The 22,106-nt window shown below is 35.4% G+C and overlaps 1 long non-coding RNA gene across 4 annotated transcripts in view; it reads right to left on the minus strand.

Moving 5' to 3' along the window:
* The window catches only part of LOC128557041 (uncharacterized), a 38,007-nt gene extending 16,739 nt beyond the window's left edge, over positions 1–21,268 (minus strand). For 2 of the 4 annotated variants that reach the window (XR_008371003.1, XR_008371004.1), the window contains exons 1-2: positions 21,034–21,268; positions 19,431–19,637 (exon numbers count right to left, since the gene is read on the minus strand). This is a non-coding gene — a long non-coding RNA (uncharacterized LOC128557041). Of the gene's footprint in view, positions 1–17,216; positions 17,655–19,430; positions 19,638–21,033 lie in introns of those variants that run through there. The other 2 variants (XR_008371005.1, XR_008371002.1) reach the window with 2 other exon arrangements.
* Positions 21,269–22,106: the final 838 nt, after the last annotated feature.

Here is a 22,106-nt window from a genome sequence, read left to right on the forward strand (position 1 = left end):
TGGCCCTCTTGTCTTTATTATTTTTAAGCTCACCAGAGCACAAAATGCTCAAGGTGAGCTATTGTAACCGGTCATTGTCCGGCGCTCATCGGCGTCAGTCGTCCGTCATGTGTCGTCCATCAACATTTGTCTTGTGAACACTCTAGAGGCCACATTTGTGACACAATCTTTATGGAACTTGGTCAGAATGTTAGTTTTGATGATCTCTAGGTCAAGTTTTGAAACTGGGACTTGTTGGGTCAAAAACTAGGTCAGTAGGTCAGATCAAAAGGAAAGCTTGTGAAGACTCTAGAGGCCACATTTTTGACCCAATCTTTATGAAACTTGGTCAGAATGTTAGTCTTGATGATCTCTAGGTCAGATTCGAATCTGGGTCATGCTGGGTTAAAAACTAGGTCACCAGGTCAAATCAGAGGAAAAGCTTGTGAACACTTAAGAGGCCACATTTTTGTTTCAATCTTTATGAAACTGGGTCAGAGTTTGAAACTGGGTCATGTGGGGTCTAAAACTAGGTCACTAGGCCAGATCAAAGGAAAATCTTGTCAGCATTCTAGAGACCACAATTTAAGTTTGAAACTCATGAATGTTTGTCATGATAATCTATAAGCCAAGTATGAATCTTGGTCATGTGGGGTCAAAAACTAGGTCACAGGGTCTAATCAAAGGAAAGGCTTGTGAACACCCTAGAGGTCACAATTGTTACCCATTCTTCATGATTTTTAGTCAGAATGTTTGTCTTGATGATCTCTGGGTCAAGTTCGAATCTGGGTCATGTGATGTCAAAAACTAGGTCAGTAGGCCAGATCAATGGAAAAGCTTGTGAACATTAGAGGCCACAGTTGTGACTCAATCTTAATGAAATTTGGTCAGAATGTTTGTCTTGATGATCTCTAGGTTAAGTTCGAACCTGGGTCATGTGCGGTCAAAAACTAGGTCAGTAGGCCAGATCAAAGGAAAAGCTTGTGGACATCCTATAGGCCACAGTTGTGGCTAAATCTTTATGAAGCTTGGTCAGAATGTTTGTCTTGATGATCTCTAGGTCAAGTTTTAATCTGGGTCATTTGGGGTCAAAAACGAGGTCACATGGTCAAGTCAGTGGAAAGGTTTGTGAACACTCCAAAGGCAGCAGTTGTGAATCAATCTTTATGAAATTTTGTCAGAATGTTTCATGATCAACAATTAGGTAAATATGCCGTCTTATCGGTAAAATTATCCCCCTTGAAATCACCTGGCTGTGCGATATCGATTTTTATCTGGTTGATATTTTCCAATAGAAACAAAGAAGGAAAAAAAGTTTAAACAAATATTGTTTTAATTAGAATGAACACACAATATTTATTATCCTATTGAAGTGTTCGTCATTCTTTTCTCTTTACAAAGATATAAAAATTATTTATCTAAAATGAAGAATTAATGCTTCCCTTGGCGGTTAAAAAACACCACTATCAGTCTCTGTTTTCGGCATACAGTAAGCAAAAACCTGTGATACGTATCTTATTCTTTCCTCTGTAGCCACTTTATTCATAATTTGAGAATATTTATTATCCTATTGAAGTATTCTACAGACAATAAATTTTTTAAATATGTTTTTATTTTGAAATTATTTTAATGTCTTCTTGCTTCCCTAGGCGTTTAAATGTTGGTGACTTTCGTATTATTTCTTTATTTGCACGTGTCTGTGGTATTTCCGAACGCGTGCGGAAACGCACGAACTCGCCCGAAGATTAGCTGCCGATGATACAGAAAGAGCTGATTGTTACAAGGCGTGCAACTTAGAAAATACGTTTTATTATTGCAGACAATTATAGAAGTGATAATAACAGTGCGGAATAATTTCAGTTATATTAAGGCAAACCATAGTTTTTGGGAATAACTAGAACCATAGTTTTTGGGAATAACTAGCTTTCCGCAAATTAAAATTTTAACGTTACAGGAAAAGATGTTAATAAATAAAAAAGATCATAAGACATGATGCACGTTGCAACGATATATACAACATTTTGATTAAATTGTTTTCGGAGCCTCTGAAACAGCCATATTAAATCACTTTTCGATAGTTGTTTATTATCAATCAACAGCTTTTTGCAAGTTTATTGCTTATCAACACCTTTTTATTAGGGGGTTAGGTCTTTTTATTACACAGATAATAATCTTCTCGGTGATTGCGTAAGAGCATTTTGAAAATTGTAACATGTTTAATGAACGAGACTTAAATACCCAATAAATATGTTTTTTTTTCATTTTCAAGTACAAATGTTGTTAGGTACATAGGATAATGTGACAGTGATTTACTTGTATTTGATAAACGGTATTTTTTCCTGAATACAGGTTAATTGTTCGATATTAAAGTATAGATACATAGAACACGTATTAATGGTACGCCTTAGAGTGAAAATATTATATTTTAAAAGTTTTGTGACAACATTGTGAAAAATTGTCGTTTATTGTCTCTTCTGAAAATTATTATGTACTCTCTCTCTGCTCCATATTATATAATGCTTTCACTTGCTGTAGGCATTGTATTTATGCAATAAATCGAAATTGAATTGAACTGAATGTACGCACAGCTAACCTCGAGCAGGTATATCAGTGCACTCTGATTAATATTGGAAGAGTGGTACACTCTCAAACTAGGGAAAAGTGGGTGGGGTAAATAAACATGCGAAGCTAAACATTCGAAGCAACACAACTATAGGAATAATAATTTTGCATTTCAAGAAATGGCCTCAGATTATCAACTTCTATCTTAATTATGCCCCTATGAGTGGTGGGGGCATATGTATTGGTCTTGTTCGTGCATCCGTGTGTCTGAGCGTCCATCCGTCGCCTGAAGTTCTTGTCGCACCTAGCTCAAAAAGTATTTGATATAAATTGATGAAAACTTGCATGGGTCTTTATCGTGATATGTACTTGCGTACCTTCTATTTTTTGTCTGGCTCCACCCCTTATTTTTCCAGAATTATGGCCCCTGACATAGTCAAAAACACGTATTTTCACCTTGTGACACGCCTAGCTCAGAAAGTATTTGATATAGATTGATGAAACCTTACATGAATCTTAACCATGATATGAACTTGCGCACCTTTTATTTTTCTACGGTCTCTACACCTTTTTTCCAGAGTTTTGGCCCCTGAAACAGTCAAAAATGCACATTTTCACGTTATGATGTGGATAGCGCAAAAAGTATTTCATATAAATTGATGGAACCTTGCATGAGTCATTACTGTGATATGAACTTGAACATCTCCTATTTTTCGACTGACTCCGCCCCTATTTCTAGAGTTATGGCCCCTGAAATAGTCAAAAATGCACATTTTCACCTTGTTGTGCGCCTAGCTCAGAAAGTATCTCATATAAATTGATGAAACCATACACGAGTCTTTATCATGATATGAACTTGTGCACCTCCTATTTGTCGTCTGGCTCTGTCCCATATGTCCAGAGTTATGGCCCCTGAAATGGTCCAAAAGGCACATTTTCACCTAACGACGTGGCTAGCTCAGAAAGTTTGATGTAAATTCATGAAGCACTGCATGAGTCTTAATTATGATGTGACCTTGCACACTTGGCATTCTTCTTGAGAACCTTGGCGTTTATTACAGAGTTATTGCCCTTAAAATAGCCAAAATAGTGGATATTTTGTTTGTGATGTTCATAGTTCAAGAGGTATATGGCCTAGAATAATGAATCCTTTGTATAAAATGTTTGTTGAGGCTGTATCCCCTTAAAACTGCAAACATGAATCATTGAATTATTACCCCTTATTTTTGACAAATGTACCAGTGGGGGCACACCATGTGTCCTACATACACATTCTATAGCAAATACGTTCTGAGCTAGGCGTGTCACAAGGTGAAAATGTGTGTTTTTGACTATGTCAGGGGCCATAACTCTGGAAAAAAGGGGCGGAGCCAGACAAAAAATAGAAGGTAAGCAAGTACATATCACGATAAAGACTCGTGCCATTTTTCAGCAATTTATATCAAATACTTTTTGAGCTAGGTGCGTCAAGAACTTCGTGCGACGAACGGACGCTCAGATGCACGGACAAGACCAAATCTATATGCCCCTACCACTCATAGGGGCATAATTAAGATAGAAGTAGATAATCTGAGGCCATTTCTTGAACTGCAAAATTGTTATTCCTATAGTTGTGTTGCTTCGAAAGTTTAGTTTCGAATGTTTATTTACCCCACCCACTTTTCCCTAGTTTGAGAGTGTACCACTCTTCCAATATTAATCAGAGTGCACTGATATATTGTCATTTTAATGTTTATTTAGCTTACAATATCTGCTGAAAAAAACACCTAAATATCTCAACTAATAAAAAATGTTTTAGATTTTTCGTGAAGTTCGTCCATTGAAAATCAGTAAATTTGATTAGGCCATTTTGTGGCTTTGTGTTGAAAAAAGTATTCAAGACAATTTAAAATGCAACATATTGTGTAAATGTCCATTGCATAGTTATTTTATCACGTAAGTTCCAGGTAAAAGGTTTCAACCATTTTAAAATACGCGGAGGAGATTGTGTTCCTGGGTGGTTACATGTCAAATTACCCCACCCTTTTTAAATGTGAATTTCTATAAAAGTAAGTCAAAACTGATATCAGTAACACTTGTGAATGAAACTTAATACATGTAGGTATATTGTCATAAAATATAAAGAAAATCAAAAAACATTTTGCGCAGACACCTAACTGGGACCCCCTCTTTCTTGAGAGTAATATGTAAGTTGTCACGATTGTTTTACTTAGTAATTTTCTTATTGTTTAATTTGCCAGTCCTATTCTTTATCTCGAGTGATCAACATCTTAACTCGAGCGAACGACACCTTATCTCAGGCGCTCAAAATTATTTCCCATATGATACCATTTCAAATACCAATTCGACTACCACCAGTTTTTGTTTTGTTCTGTTTATTATACTTTTAACTCTTCTGTAGGGTATAGTACCACTGTGGGGAAACGGACACCGGATATAGCTCAAAAAGTGATAAGAAAATGAACGTTTTATTTTGACTCACGGTAAGTTTTTCATCATTTTTAGCTCATCTGATTTTTTGAAAAAAAATGATGAGTTATTGTCATCACTTGAGCGGTTGTCGGCGTCGGCGTTGCCTGGTTAAGTTTTATGTTTAGGTTAGCTTTTCTCCTAAACTATCAAAGCTATTGCTTTGAAACTTGGAATACTTGTTCACCATCATAAGCTGACCCTGTATAGCAAGAAACATAACTCCATCTTGCTTTTTGCAAGATTTATGGCCCCTTTTGTACTTAGAAAATATCAGATTTCTTGGTTAAGTTTTATGTTTAGGTCAACTTTTCTCCTAAACTATCAAAGCTATTGCTTTGAAACTTGGAATACTTGTTCACCATCATAAGCAGACCCTGTACATCAAGAAACATAACTCCATCTTGCTTTTTGCAAGAATTATTGCCCCTTTTGGACTTAGAAAATCAGTTTTCTTGGTTAACTTTTATGTTTAGGTCAGCTTTTATCCTAAACTATCAAAGCTATTCCTTTAAAACTTGCAACACTTGTTCACCATGATAAGCTGACCCTGTACAGCAAGAAACATAACTCCATCCTGCTTTTTGCAAGATTTATGGCCCCTTTTGGACTTAGAAAATATCAGATTTCTTGGTTAAGTTTTATGTTTAGGTCAACTTTTTCTCTTAAACTATCAAAGCTATTGCTTTAAAACTTGCAGTTCTTGTTCACCATCATAAGCTGACCCTGTACAGCAAGCAACATAACTCCATCCTGCTTTTTGCAATAATTATTGCCCCTTTTGGACTTAGAAAAATCATTTTCTTGGTTGAATATTATGTTTAAGTCAACTTTTCTCATAAACTATCAAAGCTATTGCTTTAAAACTTACAACAGTTTTTCACCATCATAAGTGGACACTGTACATCAAGAAACATAACTCTATCCTGCTTTTTGCAAGAGTGATGGCCCTTTTTAGAATTAGAAAATCATGAGTAGGACAATATTTCTATTATACAAAAAAAAATCAGATGAGCGTCAGCACCCGCACGGCGGTGCTCTTGTTTTTATTTTATGTTGATATATTTATCAAAGCTGAAGAGTTTTGAATAGCTTAACCATATGCAGTGTACGTCTATGATGGAAATGAGTCTCCTTTCTTGTATAATAGTACACTTCTCGATGAAAGTTGCATGATCACTAACAAATGTTCAGTAAGGCGGTAGGATTTCTAACATAAAACAACAAATAGAAAATAAGAGTAAAAACGATTTTATTGAAATTATATCGTCCCGTATTATATTAGATATCAAAACGATATGTTATGTTGTTGCGGAGATATTTGTGCTTTTTGATGACCTGAAAGTGTACTGAGGATAGACGGAGCAAATAAAATAACTGCACAGGGGATAGCAATTAAGTGGACTGAGGATAGTAACGACCCTTTTTGAATAATGAGACTGCGATAATGATTACGGCTTTTTAGCTCTACGGTTAGTCGTGGGGATATGATTTCACCATTGTCCATATCGAGAGATGAGAGTAAAAGTGTTTTTTTTTTTAAACAAATCTGTATGTACTTAAAACAGTTTCACTCTGACCTCTCGGTATGCTCGTCTTTCTTTTCGTCCACTTGTCTAACTGTTCGGACTTCCAGAGCAATACTTGTAATGGTTGGTCAAATTGAGTAAATATTGCATTAACAGATGGGATTCAGTTACTTCCCTTAGTTTCTAATGTGCAGTTTCAATCCAAATAGAGTTTGTCCACAAAATAAGTTTCCTTTTTGGTTGCGGGTACATCCCGCTACCAAAGTTACAAGTGTATTTCTGACAATCATATAGCATTTTTATCTTATTCCGAATCACATCTAAAGGGTGTTCATGTGCTACACAAAATAGTCCCATTCGTGAACAACGCTGATGAATTATCAATGAACAAGCAGTTCCTATTCAACCTGTATCCACTCACATTGACCATTTAAATTATATAAGATCTTTCAATGAAAATGTATTCCAGCCCATGGTTACATCACATGCTAGGTCAGGCAGAGTTCATCTTACATATGAGCACATTAAATTTGTATTTGTTTCTCACACATATATATTCACAGACTGGCATTCAAACAAAATAAATCTACCAAAACCCTCAGCCAACAGACATTTTAAGGCTTTGATTTCAAATCAGTTAAAAATGGGTAAACAATATTGAGTTCACGAGTATAGATTATTTAACACTAGTGTGCACAAGCCTCAACGTTTGAGTCGCAAATATTTGAATATGGTATCAAGTTTAAATCTGATTTATCGAGGGACTCGAAACATTGCGTCAACATTAAATCGCCCCTATTGGATGTACGCACGTACTGAGTGTACTATATACTAACTAAAGGTTAGGGTTAGGTTTAACATAGGTTTAACAGTGAATATTCAATATATGGCCTTAGAATTGACATGGTGTTTGCTATATATGGTATAGCTTTGTAAATCACGTAGGCACGTTTTGCACATAGAGGTCATCAGCTAGGAATGAGATATTGTGATCTAATTTGGTTCACTTGATGCCTTTTCTAAGACTGTGCTTTGCGTTTTGGTCTCTTGTTACTTAGAACAGAAAAATGGTATCTGCACGTTAACTAAAGAGAGAAACTAAATATTGCGACCATTCTTGATATTTAAGCAGCTTGCTCATAGACGTTGATTTTGAAGCGCACGAATCAAATTCATTGTTACTTAGATTAAATTAGAAATACAATTATAGGTCATATCGCGACTTTCCAGCTTTGATGGTGGAAGAAGACACCAGGTGACCCTCCGTGCATTATTTCATCACGAGCGGGCACCTGGGTAGAACAACCGTCCTTCCATAAGCCAGCTGGATGGCTTCCCCACATGAAGAATTCAGTTCCCCAATTGAGGCTTGAACCCATATCGACGAGGGACAAATGATTTGATGTCGGCGACTTTAACCACTCGGCCACGGAGGCCACTCAAGATAAGGTGTGGTTGATATCTTGATCCGAAATTCATAGAAAAATTATGTTACGGATAACACAGATCAAACAGTTACAGTCGGCAATATATTGGATCGTTTTATAGATGTTTTAATTGTCATCTCATTGTGGTAAGACCTAGTAATTGAAAAGTTTGAAAAAGACATATATTGTACATGAACAGTGTTACTATCAATCAGAAAACGGTTTTTGTCCCGTCATTTTATATGCTATCCTCAGTACACATTTATCAACTTGGAAACTATCCTCTGTACATCATACGGCTATCACCATTACAGTTTTGTAAACATTTCTAAGGGCATATCTTTAACAGTTTAAAAGTTACATTGCCAATTCTTACAATAAAAATTGTTTAGCTTATGCTCGTAAAATCGTACGATTCAGAATTTTAATTTATTCGAAATGTTTCTTAAAAATAACAATATTTGTGGAAATTCTGTGAATTTTGAGGTGATCATCTCGATTTTTAGTAAAAGTTTTCACGCTCTGCTAAATCATGAGCATTATATAATACACCAAAGTCCAAATTTAGCATTCAGCTATTAGTTCAAACACTGGTTTCATTTGTGGATACGGTAGATAAGCGTTAATACAACAAGATCTTACCTCTGGTAAAGAAAAACGACTGCATATTTGCCTGTTTACTTATCGATTTCTGAGCTATATCCGGCGTCCTTTTCCCCACAGTGAGTACGAATTTATAAAAAAAAATGCAACAAAAATCAGTTAAGTCCTTGGCAAAATAAAGGTTATGTATGCAGTCTTCATCCAATATATCAAAGAATCTGTTTCGCATTAACTCATGCATGCAATTTTATAAATTTTCTTAAAATGTGAGAATTGATACTACTAATTAGTTGCCCTTCAAACATGCAGTCAGGATCATTACGTTCATTTATTGTTTTTCATTACCCCTTGAAGAAAGGATGATTAAATGTGTGTACTGTGTGATGAAGTTGTACTAGTGGGAAGTAATAGGCAGGACCCTAATTATCTACTCGTCCTGAAGACCTGACTACACAAAGGGCCCTAATATAATATAGATAAGACGTTGTCCGTTGGAAATTAGATGTCGTGCGCACAAGATAAGATGTCGATCGCTTGAGAAAAGATGTCATGCGTACGAGATAAGATTTCGTGCACTCCAAATAACATGTAGCGCGCCTGAGATAATATGTGATGCGCACGAGATAATATGTTGTAAGCTTGAGAGAACTAAATGGCGTGCGCACGACATAATTTAATTTTATAGAAAAAAATACATATCCCAAACATTCCAATGTAATATATAGCAATGTATGAGGTTATATCTGACTGTTTTAGTGTGGTACACATACGTTGGTTCTCTTTAACGTCCATCATGTCCTTCAAAGCAATTGAAACCATGTGACCGATTGTCACAAACTGACATACGGGCTTCATTGTATCTGTAGCTTAAATACAGGCATTGCATCATCTTTTTGTAATTTAATGAGTTATTGAGGTAAATGTCAGATTTTACGCATAAAATACCTCTCATGTTTTCCTGTATTTCATAACTCAAATTTCCATGTAAATTTTATTAAATTCGGTTCAGTAATAAGAAAGTTGATATATTATAAACTTCAGTAATTCATGTTTTTATCCCCCAAACCACTATAACGGGCCTTAAATTGTCCGATTCCAATCCGCGCCAAAGTAGTCAGATTTCCCGGCTATATCGTGATTCTTGTGAAAATGAAAATAGTCTGAGTTCACGCATATGCCGTGAGTCTCATGAAATTTAGAATTTGGCGGGACATTACCCTACAAATAGACTGGACTGGATATGCCTAGTGCACACCATTTTCGACATCAGACGAATTTACGTCACATTGATTTTTCTTGGTAGAAAATTTTGCTCGATCGAGCTTCTTCCACCAGACGACTTTTACCTGATGATGATGTCACGACCCGGAAGTACAATCCCCGCGGTTAACTTGTCTTCACTCGCCTGGATGTGATTTTCCCGGCGCAGAGCTTTCGTCCCATGGTTGTGCTGTAACCGCAAAGACGATGACTTTTGCAACAACTGAAACAGCTCAGGGATGCAAACACCTACCATCATAGGGAGCCAAAACGGAGTCAACGTTTTCACGGTTTAGAGGGACTTTACTTGAAGATATGTTGTTTATTTTTGTGCTACTTAAAGTTCGAAGTTAACGGAACTGTTAGTGTTAATACTTCTTTTATCTAGCACTACTTTTCGATAACTGTTGCTGAGCTATCTTACACGTATCCTCCAACTTTTCTTGCAAATCCGCAACATACTGGTAAGTGGTTTTAACCTCATCATTCTCCGTCTTACCAGCCCATAACTCTCTTAGAACAGTTATCGGTCCACGGATTGTTCTGCCGTTAAGTAACTCAAAGGGGGAAACCCCCAAACTTTCTTGCGGAACTTCACGGTAAGCAAACAACATTGCATTCAAATACTTATCTTAGAGACAGATCATCAGCCGCTCACTTATTTGAATAAAGCTAAACTTAGCAATTCCAGATTGATGAGATGGGCATTGGCATTGCAGCCATATAGGATCAGTATTAGAGCAATTCCTGGTAGAGAAAATGTAGGTGCAGATTATTTGAGTAGAGTGTAGGCAGGTGGCTATATTATATGGTGTACAGACAGTGACAGTGTATTTTGTTTGTTTTTGCAGTATGTCATTTTGTTTTCTTTTAAGGAAATTATAAATTTTCTTTTAAAGGGGGGACGTGAACCCCCATTTGTGACAGGATGGACGTACCAGGAACAATAACTACCAGAACAAATCAACATCCATTACAATATTTACAAATTTATTTACAGAAAATGATTATGTACAATGAATAAATGGAAAGGAAAAAAAATCTTATTTCAAGAAAGAGTGAACCAAAAGAAAAAAAATGAGCCCAGTATCTCTTTTTAACAGGTATAAAGTCCTAACTCTAACAGTTCCGTGACACAGGTGTTTCCGTTAACTTCGAACTTTAAGCAGCACAAAAATAAACAACATATCTTCAAGTAAAGTCCCTCTAAACCGTGAAAACGTTGACTCCGTTTTGGCTCCCTATGATGTTTGCATCCCTGAGCAGTTCGTCTTTGCGGTTACGGCACAACCATGGGACGAAAGCTCTGCGCTGGGAAAATCACATTCAGGCGAGTTAAATTCTAAATTTCATGAGACTCACGGCATATACGTGAACTCGGACTATTTTCATTTTCACGGGAATCACAATATAGAGCTAGCTATTACAGATTTGCTTCAGTGCAGTTGCTACTCCTGGGAGCATAAATTATTACTTCGTTACTTTTATGTTTCAGAAAAATGTCTATGTTTCAGAAAATGCCGCGCAAGAAAAGAGATCAACCTACTGCAGAGAGAAAAGGCAACAAAAGAAGATTGCTTTTGACCGAGAAGTTACATGTACAGCAATTAGGGGATAAACTGATTGCAAACCAATATTTGAAAAGAAAGAAGAATAAAAGAAGACCAAAAAGGCTTCAATTTGAAAATAAAGCTTTCTTATCAGACGTGAAACAAAAAAGAAAGAATAAAAAGAATATCCGCGTTGACACTGAAATGGAAGAGGAGGAAGAAAATAATAACCCTAAAGAAGAATTGAAAGATATAGATCAATATGGAAATGATAATGATAATGAAATTAAAGTAAAGGATGAAAATAAAATGACAGAACAGTTAGAAGACATGAGTAAAATAGAAGAATTTGATAAAAATACTGACAACGATGCAGACGACGAAACAGAAATAAATTATGAAAAAGACGTCAGAAGTGAACATGAAAGTAACTTGATTGAGGATCAATATGACAACAACGAGTCTGAACAAAATATGGATGAGGACGGCGAAAAGTAAAAATGCACCGAAGAACAGTTTGAAAAAGACACTGAAGTAGAAAACACAGAAGAAAAAAGTGAGATGAACAGCTGCACAGACAGTGAAAGGGAAATTGATCTAGACTTCGAAAATGAAAAGTATGAAAAAGGTAGAGAAAGTAAAGATATTAACACAGAAGAATATGAAACGGATTCAAATACAGATGAAGACAAAGAGCATGACAAATCCTCAGACAGTGAGATGGAAAAGAGAATATGAAAATTCTGAAGAAGGAAGCCAAAGACATGAAAGAAACAGAGAAGATGAATAGGAGTTGGAAACCGATGTAGATGAAGACAAAGAAAATGAGAATTGCACAGACACAGGCAGAGAAATCAAAATGAATAAAGAATTTGAAAAGGAAAAGCTTAAAGAAGGAAGTAACAGACATGAAAAAACGGAGAAGATGAATGTAAATCGGAAACTATTACAGATGAGGACATAAAAATGACAAAAACACAGAGAATGATATTGAAATGAATGAACATTTTGAAAGTAAAAAGGATGAAAAAGGACGAAAAAGACATGGAAGACACAGAAAAGATGAATATGAATCGGAACCTACTACAAATGAAAACGTAGAAAATGACAAATGCACAGACAGTGAAGTGGAAATGTGAATGAAGAATTCGAAAATAAAAAGTATGAAAGGAAGAAAAAGACATGGAAGACACAAAGAAGATAAATGTGAATCGGAACCTATCACAGATGAAGACGTAGAAAATGACAATTGCACAGACAGTGAATTGGAAATGAATAAAGGATTTGAAAATAACAAGTATGAAGAAAGAAGAAAATGACATGGAAGACACAGAGAAGATGAAAGTGAATCGGAACCTATCACAGATGAAGACGTAGAAAATGACAAATGCACATACAATGAATGGAAATGTATGGAGAATTTGAAAATGTAAAGTTTAAAGAAGGACGAAAAAGACGTGGAAGACACGGAAATGATGAATGTAAATCTGAACCCATAGCAAACGACAGTTATGAAGATGAAGACATTGGACAGCTACGTGAAGAAGATGAGGAAACAGAAATAAAACAAGAATATTTTAGAACAGTGGACAAACCAAAGCTCAAAGACAACATCACAATTAATGTCAAAACACTAACCGAAGTCAGGAAAAAAGTCGCATTATGACCTATCATGTGTCGGTGGGACGTTAAATCCAACCAAATAAAAAAAAAAAAAAACAGTCAGGAAACACCGCTCTGGTGATGTACGCAAAAGACGCCTTGCTGGTACAGAGAGTCAAAACACAGAGGAAGTTAACTGAAGAAACAGCCTCAACCGTATATTACATGGAATTTGGAAAAATGTCTAAGGAGGAAATCGCCGCCAGAAATCATACCAAGTGTCAATCAGAGGAAGTGTTGAGGAAAGTTAAGTCTGACTGGAATGTACACGATGTGTTGCACAGTGATCCCTTCAAAAAAGATTTGTCCATGCTTTGAAGTCTCATTTGATAACGGAAGTTGTATGACGTAAAAGAATCCCCCAAACAAACAAGACTTACCTGGAAGTTGATGTTTGGTTGTGATTCTTTGTAGTCATATAACAACTGGAGGGATCAAATGAGATGCGCGCTAACCGTGACCGTGATAATCAGTATCTATAAAAGCTTTACAAAAAAGTTTTGTCCTAAACAAGGATCAAATGTAGTTTGTGTGCTTATAGTGTACACTATACAATAAATATAACATTTACTGAAAGACATATTTTTGAGCTGTTTCAGGGAGGGCTAAATTTCCCTGGGAGGGCATTTGATCAGAATGATTGCCTTGATGAAATCTAGGTCAGATCTGAATATGGGTCATCTAGGGTCAAAAAGTAGGTCACTAGGTCAAATCAAAGAAAAAAACTTGTGTATGCGATAAAAGCTGTATTTTTCAATTGATCTTCATGAAATCTGGTCAGAATGATTGCCTTGATGAAATCTAGGTCAAGTTCGAATATGGGTCATCTGGGTCAAAAAGTAGGTCACTAGGTCAGATAAAAGAAAAACCTTGTGTATGCGATAGAGGCTGAATTTTTTGAACTGATCTTCATGAAATTTTGTCAGAATGGCGGCCTTGATGAAATCTAGGTCAAGTTCGAATATGGGTAGTCTGGGGTCTAAAACTAGGTTACTAGGTCAAATCAAAGAAAAACCTTGTGTATGCGATAGAGGCTGTATTTTTCAATTGATCTTCTTGAAATTTGGTCAGAATGATAGCCTCGATGAAATCTAGATCAAGTTCGAATATGGGTCATCTGGGTTCAAAAACTAGCTCACTAGGTCAAATCATAGAAAATTCTTATTTATACTCCAGATTTTTGCTCAAATTTTAATGATAATTGGTCAGAATATTTTTTTCCATGAAATCACCAGGTCAAACATGTTTACACTGTTATGGGTCATATGGGGTCAAAAACTAGGTCACCCGGTAAAATCAAAGGAAAATCTTGTTAACACTCTTGAGGCCACATTTATGACCCTATCTTCCTGAAAATTTAGTCAGAATGTTTATCTTGATGATTCTTAGGCTAAGTTCGAAACTGGGTCACCAGGTCAAATCAAAGGAAAAGCTTGTTAACACTCTTGTTCATTTGATGTGCATGAAACTTAGTCAGAATGTTTGTGTGCAATAAATATCGGATGAATTTTTATCTAGGTCATATAGGGTCAAAAATAGGTCACCAGGTCAAATAAAAGAATAAGCTTGTTTACACTCAAGAGGCCACGTTTTTTGGTCCAATCTTAATGAAATTGGTTAAAATATTTGTCTCCATGAAATCACTAGGTAAAACATGTTTACACTGTTATTGTGTGTTACTCAGGTGAGCGACTTAGGGCCATCTTGGCCCTCTTGTTTCTTTAGAAGTCAATTACTAACCTCAAAGGGTAAAATCCCATAACTCTGACATGTATTTTGGCCAAATTATGCCCCCTTTTGGACTTAGAAAATCCTGGTTAAAGTTTTGCGTGCAAGTACATATAGCTATTACTTAAAGGCATATAGATTTAAAACTTATATTTTCTTTTTCTAGATCAAATACCAATCTCACTGGTTCAAGTCCCATAACTCTGAAATGTATTTTGCCCCTTTTATAAAACTAGTTGTAATATTCCTGCTTCTGGGACAACAATTAGATTAGTCGAGCATTGGTTGTCTTACGGACATCTCTTCGTGTGACTTAAAGGCATTTTCCAAAGGTTTATTACTTCCGTAAAAGTCTGAAGTGCGAAGTCGGAAGTCAGAAGTCGGAAGACGAAACTCGGAACTCAGAAGTCGGAAGTCGGAAGTCACCACCGGTTTTTCGTAGTTTTATTCTAGTTGTAGTAATTTCATATTAAGGTAACCTTTTAAATGGAATTTTACAATTTTAGGTCTGGATATGTGCATATTTTTTTAACTTCTTCTAGATGTAATTTACATTTATTTCCATGCACGTAAAGTGTCTGTCAATCCTTCCACTAATAAAATAGAAAGTTCGATCATTTTATGTAGATTTATACAATTGGAGCTTACTTACTTCCAGTATATTTAAGTAAAGAAGATTACTTATTTTATTCCCCCGAAGGTGGGCATATAAAAATCGCACTGTCCGTCCGTGCATCTATCCGTGCATGCCTCCGTGTAAATTCTTGTCCGGGCTGTAACTCTGTCATCCTTAAAGGGATTTTGAAAAATCTTGACATAAATAGCTACAAAGTCAAGGTCACACTTAGAAGTCAAAGGTTAACGGGGTCTCTTCCGTGTCCGGTCAATAACTCTGCCATTGATGAAGGGATTTTGAAATTACTTTGCATAAATGTTTCCCACAATGAGACGAGGTGTCGTGCGCAAGATCCAGACCTCTAGTTCTAAGGTCAAGGTCAGTCTTAGATGTCAAAGGTTAACATGGTCTGTTTCTTGTCCGGTCCGTAACTATGACATTGATGAAGGGATTTTAAAACTACTTGACATAAATGTTCCCTATATTGATGTGCCATGCGCAAGATCCAGACACCTAGCTCCAAGGTCAAGGTCATACTTAGAAGTCAAAGATGTTTCTTGTCTGGTCAATCACTCTGCCACTTATGAAGGGATTTGAAAATAATTTGACACAAATGTTAACCATATTGAGAAGGTGCGTCACGCTTATGACCCGGGTCTCTTGGGTCAAGGTCAAGGTCACGAAATGATGTGCTTTTTTTTGCGCAGACAACTGTAGCATTCGTAGGCATCCTTCGGGGCATTTGTCACCAATAGTGACAGCTCTTGTTTTTGCTTTGTATTTGCAAGATATTTATCACCATGTATGCACCGAGAAAATTTAGCGCTTTCAAATTATATCGCGTATTTTACTTAAAAACATGTTTAAAACAAAATGTCACATAACACAGTTGTCTTGGTTAATCTACAAACACAACCTGTTCGCTTAGATGAATAGAGAGAGCGCAGATCTACGGATCGCGGGGTCGTGAGTTCAAGCCCTGGGCGAGGCGTTTGTTCTCCTTGACGATTTGATAAAAGACATTGTGTCTGAAATCATTCGTCCTTCACCTCTGATTCATGTGGGGAAGTTGGCAGTTACTTGCGGAAAACAGGTTTTTACTGGTACAGAATTCAGGAACACTGATTATGTTAACTGCCCGCCGTTACATAACTGAAATATTGTTGAAAAACGGCGTTAAACAAACAAAACAAAACATTCTGTACACACACTGTGCCTCGATTTGCAAAATAATTCTACATAACTTGCACTTTAAGTGAATTAGTCTGCGTATTACCGTTTCCGGTATAAACAACTTATCATTTGGTGCCATACATGCGTGAAGAAACAGACATATTAGAATCGAAATAAGCCATAGTATAACTGTGATTGAACACTGTACGCTCAGGCGGTTCTACGTCATACGACATGATTTATTACCGCCCGTCGTGTATAAATAGTACAGAACAGAACAGAAATTGTATTGACAACTTGACTTGAACATAGAAGTTCATGTGCGTGTTTACGAGAGAGAGAGAGAGAGAGAGAGAGAGACACAGAGAGAGACAGAGAGAGAGTATATCAATATAAAAACATATAAAATAAACTAAACTAAATACAGGCTGAAATAGTTCAAACTGCACTTCTTAATTTGCTACAGATTCAGTATCAATTGATTTATTAAATTTTGACTTCATTAATAAATTTAGCAAATTGTTTCGAGATGGTAAAACGACAACCTTATACATATCAGTGAATGGGTACAAATTTCGCATTAAACTAATAAAATATAATCAATTTCTCATGTTTAGGCGTATCAAAGCCAAAAAGAGAAGCAAACTATACTTTACTTTGTAATAAATAATACCAATAAATTAACTATGAGCTCACCGAGACCAAGAGCTGCATTAGTAATTATGACAATAGTGTACTAACACAAGTTTGCTACAAACTATTTATTCATTTAGAAATTACAGGTGCCAATTATCTGTAACTATCAGTAATTATCATTTTGCAATAGAAATAAACAAACAATATATTATCAAATTACATATATGTATATATACACGCTTAAATGCAGTAGCCGGAGCTTTATTTAACAATGTGTACATGTCTGAAAATGTATATATGTCTGAAAATGTCTGAAAATGTATATATGTCTGAAAATGTATATGTCTGAAAATAAAAAATAAAATAAAATAAAAGCGTTGTTCGTTCTTCTAGTAATTGCTATTCATGAACCAGCACAAGTCCTTTCTAGCTTCCACTTGCTCTTGCCTGATACATCCTTCTATGAAAATGTTACAAGAACAAATATCTAGAAGTATCACAGGTCCAGTTGCACTGGCACAAACTATATGAGCCGCGCCATGAGAAAACCAACATAGTGGCTTTGCGACCAGCATAGATCCAGACCTGCCTGCGCATCCGCCCAGTCTGGTCAGGATCCATGCTGTTCGCTTTTAAAGCCTATGGCAATTAGAGAAACCGTTAGCGAACAGCACGGATCCTAACCAGTCTGCGCGGATGCGCAGGCTGGTCTGGATCCATGCTGGTCGCAAAGCCACTATGTTGGTTTTTTCATGGCACGGCTCAAGAAGGTATATTGGACATAGAAGTTATGTTTTAACAATATTTAATGAAATCTGAAACGAAGACATGTAATGACCCCCTTCCTAGTTGCCTCTGCATCTAATAACAAAATTTTATCCTTACAAAACGACTGAAATATTCAGTATGCATCTCAGACTCGTCACTGACTTCAGTATGCAGCTAAGCTATTCGGCTTCTTGGTTTTAATTCGTGGGTTTGCTTATACATAGATAATGTTTAGGCTACCAGGCCGCTAGGCTGCTAACTTCACACACGTTTGAAACTTAATTACTTACGGAAACACATGGGAATTAGTTGTTTTTACTAATTTTTACACTGAAAATTGAAAAGCGCTTGTAATACTTTACTCGAGGTAAACTGCCTTAATATTCAACGATCGCTAAATACATATTTCTCCAAGGTGTAGGCATAGGAAAAATAGAGATCAATATAATTGCACCTTTACTAATCCTACCAGGTGTTCTGTATTACAAAAGTGTATCTATTGTGACATTTTGATACAAGCAAAACTGTATTATCTGCACTATTATTTACCTACTGGTACTTCATTTTATTATTAGCTTGTTAAAGGTTAATTTTTTTACCATATGTAAATTGACAGAATCATAGGAACCATGTCTTGAGGGGTAAATCAAACATAAATGAATATATCCTCAATGATTTTGTTGTGCAAAAAAGTATGATATTGTGTCTGAAACAGTTTTCACTTTCCACTCAATTGTGTAATTGCAAGGGAAGTAAACTAATAGATCTCTACTTATAAATACTAGCCCAAGGCAAGAGTTGTCATTCTTTGTGGATCACAACTTTAAATTAAAAATTAAAACTTCTGTAATTGATATTAACAAAACTATCATAAACTTCACATTTGTGAAATCATTTTTGGTTATTTCAAGGACTTGGAAATTAATTTCTAGACTTTATTTAATGTAATACTATCACTGAAAATTTTAAGGTCTATCTCTACAAGGTGTATTGGTAATGACAGCGGTAAAGTTTTTATTGCCGCGGCGACCCGAGTTCGATTCCCGACTCGGGCATCTTTTTTTATTTGTCATTTTTAAGATAGTTTAGAAACAAAAACTCAAATTCTAATGTTCATTATTTTACCAAACTTTCATTTTAAAGAAAAATCATTTTAGCCAAAGTCTGGAGGTCAGTGCCTTTAAGAGCACTAGCACTTGAATTTACTACAATTTAAATGAAATGTAAAAAATGGTATTCCCATCTTTTCAACAAATATTAATTACGCAGAAACAATGTATATATGAAGAAGTGCATCACATGGTAATTATGGAAATTCCCTGACATGTACTTTAACCAACTTAACTGTAAACAAAAATTTCAACCATCCTGCCTTTTTTATTGTTCGCAATTATCTAAATACTACATTTACAAATAAGAAATTCTCGAGAAATTTATAAAGAGCTATATCGAAATGAAGGCTACTCACAGAAGTAGTCAAGTTATCCTGTATCTGTACAGCACAATATTTGATTTGTGCCTCTTGGGCAGGGGCCCACATAAAGTGTCTCCAATGGGCACTCCCTGATATAGCACATACAATTGAGCTGCCGATGCGGGAACTTATAGTGGCCAGATCTATAAGATTTTCCGCCGCCGTCTCCAAATCCACGCATGCCTCCAAATTCAACCCCACCTTCAAGAAGATTCAATAACAAAAAAAGTAGAGGAATATAATAGAAGGGTCATTATAACAGCAGCTAGATCTGAGATTTTGTAATTTTGCATGGTCGGATTACACTATTACGAATCCACCCGAGCCGAAGACAGCATCCCAGATCGGGCTACTGTTAATAAATATAACCATATTGTTTTAACTCTTACGTATTGACATTTTTTTCCCATATAAATCTACCTCCCGTAAAAGCTGGTAATCTCAAAAGCAAAAAGGTATGTTTTTTCCCAATTCTGAATTTGAAATTCCCAAATGTGAGTTCCCTTTCAGAGTTTTAGCTGTTTTAAAAAATAGTTTTGCTATGTATATTTTGGTTATTAAAACAACAGTTATCCCGTTGAACAAGTTCTGAAATGCAATCTATTAATATTGTACATATCTTTACGTAGATTTTGGTAATTTGCAAATTTTCCCAATTAGATATATCTAAGACAATTTGCCGAGAGCATTTTCCCAATTCCACTGGTGATGGTGGCATTTATAATCGAAGTTACAGATGTATACAGGAATAAAATTAATGTCTAAATATGTATGCAAACCGTTACTATGGAAAAATGTATTTCTGTAACTAGTTCTTTTTTTCGAGTTCGTATACCGTTCCAGCTTCTACCTGTTGTTTTCAATATCTTTTTTTTTTCAGTTTACATGAAAAGAAAATCAAATACTAGTATCAAAGAGCGTTCCAAGCCTTACATTCATAGCTGAGGTAACAAAGTTCAAAATAGTTTTTACATTTAAGAATATTAGCACCTTTTGTAAAATGTTTGTCCTTACTGCAGTAAATACTATTCATTTCATTAAGCCAATTAGAATGACGTAAAAATCATTCTTCCAACCAAAGAGCTATGAAAATAGACTTCTTTGTTCCAACCTCTAGTGGCGGTTAGATTGTCTTAAAAAATCTTGATCACCTCTGAATTCACTCAAAAACGATTTTTATTATGGTGTTAACCATGGTAAATTTAAGGTAGATTGGATCGCAAAATTTCAGTACCAATAGCTATGTTAGCATAAAACATCATAAATATGTTTTATATAAAAGGTTATAACAAAATACTTTTTTATAATGAGTCCTTTTGTCTTTAAAATTCTTTCTATCATCGCAAAAGGACATAATTTGATATCTGGATCTTACAAATTAAAAGGAGATAATCACGAGTATCAGAATCGTACATGACGAAAATTGAAAAGCAGTTGTAACAGTTCAACAATCCCATAATAGAATCTTTCGGAATACACGTGCTTTTAGTTAGTAATTAATTGAGATACAATGTAATTTAAGGTTATAAAATATTTCTGAAATGCTCAAAATTTTCATGAAATTGGAAAATAAAGCAACACAAAGGTTGGTACTTACCTTGAACAAGAACGACCGCGGCCAGAAGAAGGAAGAACAAAATGAGAGTCTTCATAGTCTCGCTTCTAATGCCGTTTGAAAATATTGATAATGGTTGCAATAAAATCTATCAATCTATATCCAAATCTGGTTACCAGAATACCATTTAGAAATCTACGCAGTTTGAATTTGCGTTTGCTAATATTAGACGCTGTTGTCGTTACGTTTCGCGTGAGAAAACATGATATATTTGCAATGTCTGGGTAGATGCATTTATCAAAAATCTGTCAAAATGTTGATGCATAAGTCATGCATTAAATTAGACATTGACGAAAATTAAAAAAACGACAACAAAAAACTAGTATATCCTTAATGTGTGAGAGTTGTTTATACAATCTTCACATTGTAAAGGGTATTAAGGTAGTTCTGCACGTTTGATAAACCGGAAGTGATGGAGTAATGTCATTTATCCGGAAAACGTAGAATAAAGCCTGGATTCGGCGGACGGAAATGAAAATCATTTTATGAATAAATGGCAATCCGCGACTAAATTTATTACAATGGCACTGTTACTATCTTTCTAAAGTTAAAATATGATATTAAACTGATATTTGACACGTTAAATAATTCAAAATAATGTCTGAAAATTAGCTTGAAATGTGCGGTTCACTTTAATCATGGTCAAATATCTCAAAAATAAGCACACGGACCTATTCATTTTATTTTACCAAATTATAGACCATATATTTATTTAAGACTTTGAGAGGTTTCATTAAAATCTACATTGTAGAAAATTTTCTATTCGCGAAAATGTTATGAAAGTTGCAATTTTCCCATAGACTTCCATTATGAAAAAATGCGCGAGACCATATTTTTCAGATCAGTCAAGCAAAAAATCAAGCACACGACCCTATCTTTTTTATTTGCTGAATTTTCTAAGTATATTCTGAAGTTTTGAAAAATCAGAGTTTAATCAAATTCTACATTGTAGAAAAAATTTCGACACAAACTTGCAGAACTATCTTAAATAAACAAATTAATGAATTAATAAAATAATGATTATAACAGCTTTTCATATGGTTCGAATATGCGAT

Source organism: Mercenaria mercenaria, chromosome 1, assembly GCF_021730395.1.
Source record: "Mercenaria mercenaria strain notata chromosome 1, MADL_Memer_1, whole genome shotgun sequence".
Taxonomy (NCBI): Eukaryota; Metazoa; Mollusca; class Bivalvia; order Venerida; family Veneridae; genus Mercenaria; species Mercenaria mercenaria.